Source organism: Schistocerca americana, chromosome 1 (assembly GCF_021461395.2).
Source record: "Schistocerca americana isolate TAMUIC-IGC-003095 chromosome 1, iqSchAmer2.1, whole genome shotgun sequence".
Taxonomy (NCBI): domain Eukaryota; kingdom Metazoa; phylum Arthropoda; class Insecta; order Orthoptera; family Acrididae; genus Schistocerca; species Schistocerca americana.
Window position 1 is genome coordinate 149606151 of NC_060119.1, and position 9607 is coordinate 149615757.

Below are 9607 nucleotides of genomic sequence, written 5' to 3' on the forward strand. Positions count from 1 at the left end.
GAAAGTTGCACTCCACATCTTCCTACATGTGTGAGGGAATGGTAAACAATCACCAGTGCCAGAACAGTGTACCATCACACTAGCTGGAGCTCTGTAGTCCGTCACTTCACGTGATGAAGTCTTGTCGTGAGGTCTACTGCAGAGCCGTCACACTCGTCTTTCACTCAAGCTTCAGTACAGTAGTGTGTCGCCTCGTAATGTCTCGGCTCGACAGACCGCGAAGGAAGAGCATTCCTCTATGTGCAAGACGCACACGTTGGTCATATGGTTTTGTGTGGCGAAAATACGCACTGTGTTCCGTCACACATCGCTGATGGACAGCATGCATGAGTAGGCAACATTCAACAACATTAACAGCCTTTTTGTACACGCCTAAAAGAGTTATAATGTGATCTTGCTCAACCCTCATACGTATCATCACATTGCAGTTCTTACATCCAACTGTGATTGATGGGTACTAAATTCCACAGTGTTTGCATGCCTCTTCAAAGCTTTGCTATTTGACCAAATATCATATTTTGGCGAAGATATGGAATTTCACTGTTGTAAATGTTTAGATGTCTAACAACACTGACGTGTGTTATGTTTCGAAAATAAACAAAGAATTCGTTTAATTGTCCTAAGCATGTTTGAGGTTAGATCTCAGCTTTATAGTAACTGTAGACGTTACGTTGAACACTAGTTTTGAGTAGGGTTACCAGACGTGTGGTTTTAGCGAGGTCAATAGGGAATTTTTCCCTTTTGTTCTGGGTACGTTACAAACTTTTAACCATACACCACATGTTCAGATTTTGGACGTGAGGTGTAATATTTATATTTTCAATCTTAAAGTACCAAATTTTAAGAAGCAAATTATATTTTTCACACTAGGCGCGCATGTGATGGTAGTTGACACGGATGTGACGTCAGAGGCAGGACTGCGAGAAGACACTCGGTTACGTTCATTTCGGAAGCAGATTCAACACTTTATCGCAAGGCATCTTGCATTTTAGGTTTTAGAACTGACTTCTTTATAGAGACAGGGTTTTCAAAATGTATAGTAGTGTTTTCCCGAGGGCATGCAGTTTTACTGTATGGTTAAATGATGATGGCGTCCTCTTCGGTAAAATATTCCGGAGGTAAAATAGTCCCCCATTCGGATCTCCAAACAGGGACTACTCAGGAGGACACCGTTATCAGGAGAAACAAAACTGGCTTTCTACGGATCGGAGCGTGGAATGTCAGACCCCTTAATCGGGCAGGTAGGTGAGAAAATTTAAAAAGGGAAATGGATGGGTTAAGCAAGATGCGACATTGTCCCGAAAAAACAGTGACCCGTATATTCAATAAGTTTCCTTTAGTTACGTCTATTGTCACAAACTTTTTGTTAACAGACCGAAACCGGTAATCTGTAAACAAAAAGTTTGTGACCATAGACGTAAATAAAAGGAAGTTCGTTGGCAGGAGGAACAAGACTTCTGGTCAGGTGAATACAGGGTTATAAATACAAAATCAAGTAGGGGTAATACAAGATTAGGTATAATAATGAATAAAAAAGTAAGAGTGCAGGTAAGTTACTACAAACAGCATAGTGAACGCATTATTGTGGCCAAGATAGACACGAGGCCCATGCGTACCAAAATAGTACAAGTTTAAATGCCAACTACCTCCGCAGATAACGAAGAGATTGACGAAATGTATGATGAGACAAAAGGAATTATTCAGATAGTGAAGGGAGACGGAAATTTAATAGTCATGGGTGACTGGGATTCGATAGTAGGGAAAGGAAGAGAAGGAAATGTAGTAGGTTAATGTGGAATGGGAGTAAAAAATGTAAGAGGAAGCCGGCTTGGAGAATTTTGCATAGGGCATAACTTAATCATAGCTAACACTTGGCTCAAGAATCATAAAAGAAGGTTGTATACATGGAAGACGCCCAGAGATACTTAAAGGTTTCAGACAGATTATATAATGGTAAGACAGAGATTTAGGAACCAAGTTTTAAATTGTAAGTCAATTCCGGGGGAAGATATGGACTCTGGCCACAAGCTATTGGTTACGAACTGTAGATTAAAACTGAAGAAACTGCCGAAAGGTGATAATTTAAGGAGATGGGACCTGGATAAACTGACAGAACCAGAGATTGTAGAGAGTTTCAGGGAGAATATTAGGGAACTATTGACAGGAATGAGGAAAAGAAATACAGTAGAAGAAGAATGGGTAGCTTTGAGGGATGAAATAGTGAAAGCAGCAGAAGGTCAAGTGGGTAAAAAGACGAAGGCTAGCAGAAATCCTTGGGTAATAGAACATATATTGAATTTAATTGATGAAAGGAGAAAATATAAAAATGCAGTAAATGAAGCAGGAAAAGGGAATACAAACGTCTCAAAAATGTAATCGACAGGAAGTGCAAAATGGCTAAGCAGGAATGGCTAGAGAACAAATGTAAGCATGTAGAGACATATCTAAGTAGGGAAAGATAGATACTGCCAACAGGAAAATTAAAGAGACTTTTGTGGAAAAGAGAACCACATGTATGAATATCAAGAGCTCAGATGGAAACACAGTTCTCAGCAAAGAAGAGAAAGCAGAAGGGTGAAGGAGTATATAGAGGGCCTGTACAAGTGTGATGTAACTGAGGACAATACTATGGAAATGGAAGATGTAGATGAAGATGAAATGGGAGATATGATACTGCATGAAGAGTCTAACAGAGTACTGAAAGACTTAAGCCGAAACAAAGACCTGGGAGTAAACATTCCATTAGAACTACCGATAGTCTTGGGAGAGCCAGTCCTGACAAAACTCTACCATCTAGTGAGCAAGATGCATGAGACAGGTGAAATACCTTCAGACTTCAAGAAGAATATAATAATTCCAATCCCAACGAAAGCAAGTGTTGACAGATGTGAAAATTACCGAACTATGTGTTTAATAAGCCATGGCTGCAAAATACTAACACGAATTCTTTACAGACGAATGGAAAATCTGGTAAAAGCCGACGTCGGGGAAGATCAGTTTGGATTCCTTAGAAATGTTGGAACACGTGAGGCAATACTGACCCTACGAATTATCTTAGAAAATAGATTAAGGAACGTCAAACATACGTTTCTCGTATTTGTAGACTTAGAGAAAGCTTTTGGCAATGTTGACTGGAATACTCTCTTTCAGTTTCTGAAGGTGGCAGGGGTAAAATACAGGGAGCAGAAGGCTATTTACAATTTGTACAGAAACCAGGTGACAGTTATGAGTAGAGGGGGATGAAAGGGAAACAGTGGTTGGGAAGGGAGTGAGACAGGGTTGCAGCATATCCCAGATGTTATTCAATCTGTATATTGAGCGAGCTGTAAAGGACACAAAAGAAAAATTCGGAGTAGGAATTAAAATCCATGGAGAAGAAATAAAATCTTTGAGGTTGTAATTCCGTCAGAGACAGCAAAGGACTTGTAAAAGCAGCAGATCGGAATGGTCAGTGTCTTGAAAGGAGGATATAAGATGAACACCAACAAAAATAAAACGAGGATCATGGAATGTAGTCGAATTTAGTCGGGTAATGCTGAGGGTATTGGATTAGGAAATGAGACGCTTAAAGTAGTAAATGAGTTTTGCTATTTGGGGAGCAAAGTAACTGATAATGGTCGAAGTAGCATATAAAATTTAGACTGGCAATGGCAAGGAAAGCATTTCTGAAGAAGAGAAATTTGTTAACATCAAGTATAGATTGAAGTGTCAGGAAGTCATTTCTGAAAGTATTTGTATGGAGTGTAGCCATGTATGGAAGTGAAACGTGGGCGAATAACAGTTTGGACAAGAAGAGAATATAATCTTTCGAAATGTAGTGCTACAGAAGAATGCTGACGATTAGATGGCTAGATCACATAACTAATGAGGAGGTATTGAATAGAATAAGGGAGAAGAGAAATTTATGGCCCATCTTGACTAGAAGAAAGGAACGGTTGGTGGGAAATGTTCTGAGGCATCAAGGGATCACCAATTTAGTATTGGAGGGCAGCGTGGAGGGTAAAATTCGTAGAGGGAGACCAAGAAATGAATACACTAAAAAGATTCAGAAGGATGTAATTTGCAGTAGGTACTGGGAGATGAAAAAGCTTGCACAGGATAGAATAGCACGGAGGGCTGCATCACACCAGTCTCTGGACTGAAGACCACAACAGCAACAACAACAACAACAGTAGTGCATCTAATCTCACGCTAAGTGTATCAGATATTCAGACCAGCACATACCGGAATAGAAGACCGCAAATGTTTCGTTCGGTTTGGGAAACATGATTTCCAGAATTGCGGCTCCTCTTTTATCCAGTTGCCCCCTCGTAAAGAAATTTATCAAACGGCTGTCTACGCAGCAGGGACGTAGGTTCTGTCCCTATCATCGGTAAGGTCTTACCAACAATTCATATTACTACAACACTATCCCAAAACTCAATACCTGTTGCAGGTAGCCCACCCAGAGATTTCAAAGCACAACAAAATTTGATTTTCAGTATTTTGCGTAATTATTTTCCGAATTTAATAGTTCAGACTCCTGTCATGATCTACTCATTAAAAGGTATAATATTATGTTAAAATTGTGACACAACAAGACAGTAGTACAGTTAGAAACTGAGTGGCTTTCTTGAGGCAGCGTAATTGATGGCACGCAAGTATCCAGAATTTTTCATCCAGTATTTAGGAATGTGAGCACTTAGCGACTTCCAACAAAATTTACTCATAATTTCAAACCCTAAAGAGATATTTTCCCAGTGATACAATGCCCCTCCCTCCCCACCGTATACAAGATAAACAATGGGATGGAGTATATCACTTACTAAACTTAACTTCAATATCAAGCACGATGTTTTATTACTTATTTATTACGGACTCTATTCATAGCTCAGTTTACGGACAGTATCCACACATAGCACTGGCTTAAGCTGCAAAATTATATCGTTGTATAACACATGGTCCAAGACAAAACGTAATAAACATTGAGACGCGCAAGAAAAATTACTTTTGTTTAAAACAGAAGGCAAATAACCGACACTATATTTATCTGTTGTTTCGTAACGAGAGCACTTAGCGATTTTTAACGAACGCTAAGCATAATATTAAATCTTCCACAAACTTTTTCTGGCTTACATGCTCATAGCCAAACCTTAAAAACGTTACCTAATTTGTAAGGTAATCAGCTGTTTGAAGCTGTTTTGTACATGGGAATTCAGTTCTTCAAAGAATCGGTGGCTTATTGGATGCACTGTAGTGAATCTTTTTAGCCATTTCTAACTTTGGCGATAAGAACCGGCCACAATGAAATCCGTCAGTGATATGGGTTCTTTTATTTAATACATCATGCAAAATGTATTTATAACTGAACCCCTCTAAGTCTCGTTTGATCTTCCTTCTACATTCTTAAAAAAGAGATCGTGCAAATCGAACCTATAACTTTTCGTAACAGAGACAAAACTTTTAATTCCGTAAATGTGATGTGATTTAAGTTAGCTCGCTCTTACCTGCAGCAGTGTTTAAGTACTGTGTCTTGCAGAATCGGCAACTCGTCTGTCCGTTCCTGTGCCAGGGCGGCCGATGTGTTCTCACAAAAAACAATCTTCGTGACGCACATGGTTTCCTGAACCGCTAATGTTTGTGCTTTGTCAGTGGAATATCAGCGTTTAAGCTGTACGTAAAAAAAGACAAACACTTTTACCTAATGTATACTACGTGTTTTTAGTTGATGTTGACCATGTGGAATATAAACGAAATTTACTTTATAATGAAGGCGATCGGAAACTATCACTCAGCTCTTTACCAAAGCGTGATGATGATAAGAGGTCAAATTTAGGAATTTGGAACTCATACAGGTCACACTTCACTTCACTTCCTACCTGTGTACAGTCCTTACAACTTGGTTTAAACCTCAATATAGCAACACGCAGTTTGTAGGCTGGAAGAGGACTGATATTACCTGTTTGACAATCACTCTGCAGAGAAAGTTGTACTACGAAGATGTCTGCCACCAGCTCTCAAGGAGCAATTAACTTTAATGTTTCAGAAATAATTTAGCTTTTTGCTGAAATGAAATATAATTTTTTTGTCAGACTGATATTTCACTAATCGACAAGATGGATGCAAACTGTAAAAGTACTAAAGTTACTATACATAGTTCTGAATTTACGTAAGCAATTATATTAATTACCGAAAAATTGTGACGTTACTTTCGAGCAAAATTAGCAAGATAGCAAAGCAGCCCCTGTGTTTATCTGAGACACTAATACTTCTTTAAGCTGGGAAACAATTATTTAAAATTTACAAAAAAACAAACTATTTCTTAACGTTTTTGATTCCATTAGGATTTTTCAAATCTTATAAATTTACACTAACATCTTTTTTATGAAGCGTATGACTGGGCAACGATCATTTAGACATACATTGTGTTCACCAGAATCGTACAACAAGAAATGTGTTGCTGTGGATATGCCATTATGCTAGACATGCGATGAAAATAATCGTTGTCACCAATTGCAACAACGGTTGTAATGTACGCTTATCAAACTTTGTCTAAACCTCCTAGCGATATTAGGACTTTCAACTTCCCATTATGAAGCTTGTAGGTTTGAAGGATCGTATGTGCTGCAGGCTACGAAAGACATAGTTGATGAATTAGCCAATTCATTCAGCCAGTTGATCTACGACCAAGCTGACTTCAGTGCTAACACGCTAGGGGGAGCAGTATTGGCCATCACCTCTCGAAGTACTGTGACCAGAGGGACATGCAATTTGCATGAAAGCCCTTTTATCATCAATCACAACGGGAAAAGCTGACACTGTTGAAGTTAAGCAGTTTCTCTGCCCATACAATGGAAGATTAAAAACTGTAAAGTTGTTTGACATAAATATGAGCCTTGCACAGCAGATCAAACCACCTGCTTGGCGGTATGGGATGAACAGACAGTCGTCATCAATCACCAGTATCCAGTTGGAATCGATTCATGGAACTGAGGACAGAATGTGAGAAATAGAAATACCCCAAGACTGTTCCTTCCATTCATCAATAAACTTGTAAGTGATCAAGCGTACTCTACAGCACATGTATCCATCATCACTGCTATTGAAGAAAGTAAGGGAATTAACCAAAGCATGTGTCCTCACTTTTGAGATACATTGTTTTGGAAGGCTCATGATGTGGTTGTCTTCATTCCAGAGTTGAGCAACGTTGTTGTGAGACGAGGAGATTTCCACCTCTTAATGTCATTCATCGATGCCATGCGGACCATTATAGCTGTTATGTGCGATTTTTGCAGTGAAAAGTGTTGATAAGATACAGTCTGGACATTCTTACACCAGGGCTTTAAGGACACATAGCCTTGCTTACACTACTTTGGGTGGATTGATAAGTGAACTATCGGGATTGAAAGAGGATGCAGTGGATGCAACAATCGATTGTTCTTACCAATCCAAGATGTACAGGGTATTAGGATGTAGATGCAGATATTGCGGTGGTAGGTACTGTAATATGTACCCACTTCACCGAATTCAGTGTGATAGTCGTTCTTTCTTTGCGGTTAACGTTCTCCCACAAATACACTCCTGGAAATGGAAAAAAGAACACATTGACACCGGTGTGTCAGACCCACCATACTTGCTCCGGACACTGCGAGAGGGCTGTACAAGCAATGATCACACGCACGGCACAGCGGACACACCAGGAACCGCGGTGTTGGCCGTCGAATGGCGCTAGCTGCGCAGCATTTGTGCACCGCCGCCGTAAGTGTCAGCCAGTTTGCCGTGGCATACGGAGCTCCATCGCAGTCTTTAACACTGGTAGCATGCCGCGACAGCGTGGACGTGAACCGTATGTGCAGTTGACGGACTTTGAGCGAGGGCGTATAGTGGGCATGCGGGAGGCCGGGTGGACGTACCGCCGAATTGCTCAACACGTGGGGCGTGAGGTCTCCACAGTACATCGATGTTGTCGCCAGTGGTCGGCGGAAGGTGCACGTGCCCGTCGACCTGGGACCGGACCGCAGCGACGCACGGATGCACGCCAAGACCGTAGGATCCTATGCAGTGCTGTAGGGGACCGCACCGCCACTTCCCAGCAAATTAGGGACACTGTTGCTCCTGGGGTATCGGCGAGGACCATTCGCAACCGTCTCCATGAAGCTGGGCTACGGTCCCGCACACCGTTAGGCCGTCTTCCGCTCACGCCCCAACATCGTGCAGCCCGCCTCCAGTGGTGTCGCGACAGGCGTGAATGGAGGGACGAATGGAGACGTGTCGTCTTCAGCGATGAGAGTCGCTTCTGCCTTGGTGCCAATGATGGTCGTATGCGTGTTTGGCGCCGTGCAGGTGAGCGCCACAATCAGGACTGCATACGACCGAGGCACACAGGGCCAACACCCGGCATCATGGTGTGGGGAGCGATCTCCTACACTGGCCGTACACCACTGGTGATCATCGAGGGGACACTGAATAGTGCACGGTACATCCAAACCGTCATCGAACCCATCGTTCTACCATTCCTAGACCGGCAAGGGAACTTGCTGTTCCAACAGGACAATGCACGTCCGCATGTATCCCGTGCCACCCAACGTGCTCTAGAAGGTGTAAGTCAACTACCCTGGCCAGCAAGATCTCCGGATCTGTCCCCCATTGAGCATGTTTAGGACTGGATGAAGCGTCGTCTCACGCGGTCTGCACGTCCAGCACGAACGCTGGTCCAACTGAGACGCCAGGTGGAAATGGCATGGCAAGCCGTTCCACAGGACTACATCCAGCATCTCTACGATCGTCTCCATGGGAGAATAGCAGCCTGCATTGCTGCGAAAGGTGGATATACACTGTACTAGTGCCGACATTGTGCATGCTCTGTTGCCTGTGTCTATGTGCCTGTGGTTCTGTCAGTGTGATCATGTGATGTATGTGACCCCAGGAATGTATCAATAAAGTTTCCCCTTCCTGGGACAATGAATTCACGGTGTTCTTATTTAAATTTCCAGGAGTGTATATCACATTATTTACTACCCGATGTTTTCTGCATGATTGTAGCTGTCTCATAAAGTGGACTACACCTGTCAATATAATTATCTTCTTTGTGCCCATTTGTTCACACTTCAGTACCTGACCTGCTCACCAGGGGAAATGGCTTGCTTGTGCCACGTATATATCTACATCTAAATCTACATTTATACTCCGCAAGCCACCCAACGGTGTGTTTCAGAGGGCACTTTACGTGCCACTGTCATTACCTCCCTTTCCTGTTCCAGTCGCGTATGGTTCGCGGGAAGAACGACTGCCGGAAAGCCTCCATGCGCGCTCGAATCTCCCTAATTTTACATTCGTGATCTCCTAGGGAGGTATAAGTAGGGAGAAGCAATATATTCGATACATCGTCCAGAAACGCACCCCTCTCGAAACCTGGACAGCAAGCTACACCGCGATGCAGAGCGCCTCTCTTGCAGAGTCTGCCACTTGAGTTTTCTAAACATCTCCGTAACGCTATCACGCTTACCAAATAACCCTGTCACGAAACGCGCCGCTCTTCGTTGGATCTTCTCTATCTCTTCCGTCAACCCGGTCTGGTACGGATCCCACACCGATGAACAATACTCAAGTACAGGCCGAACGAGTGTTT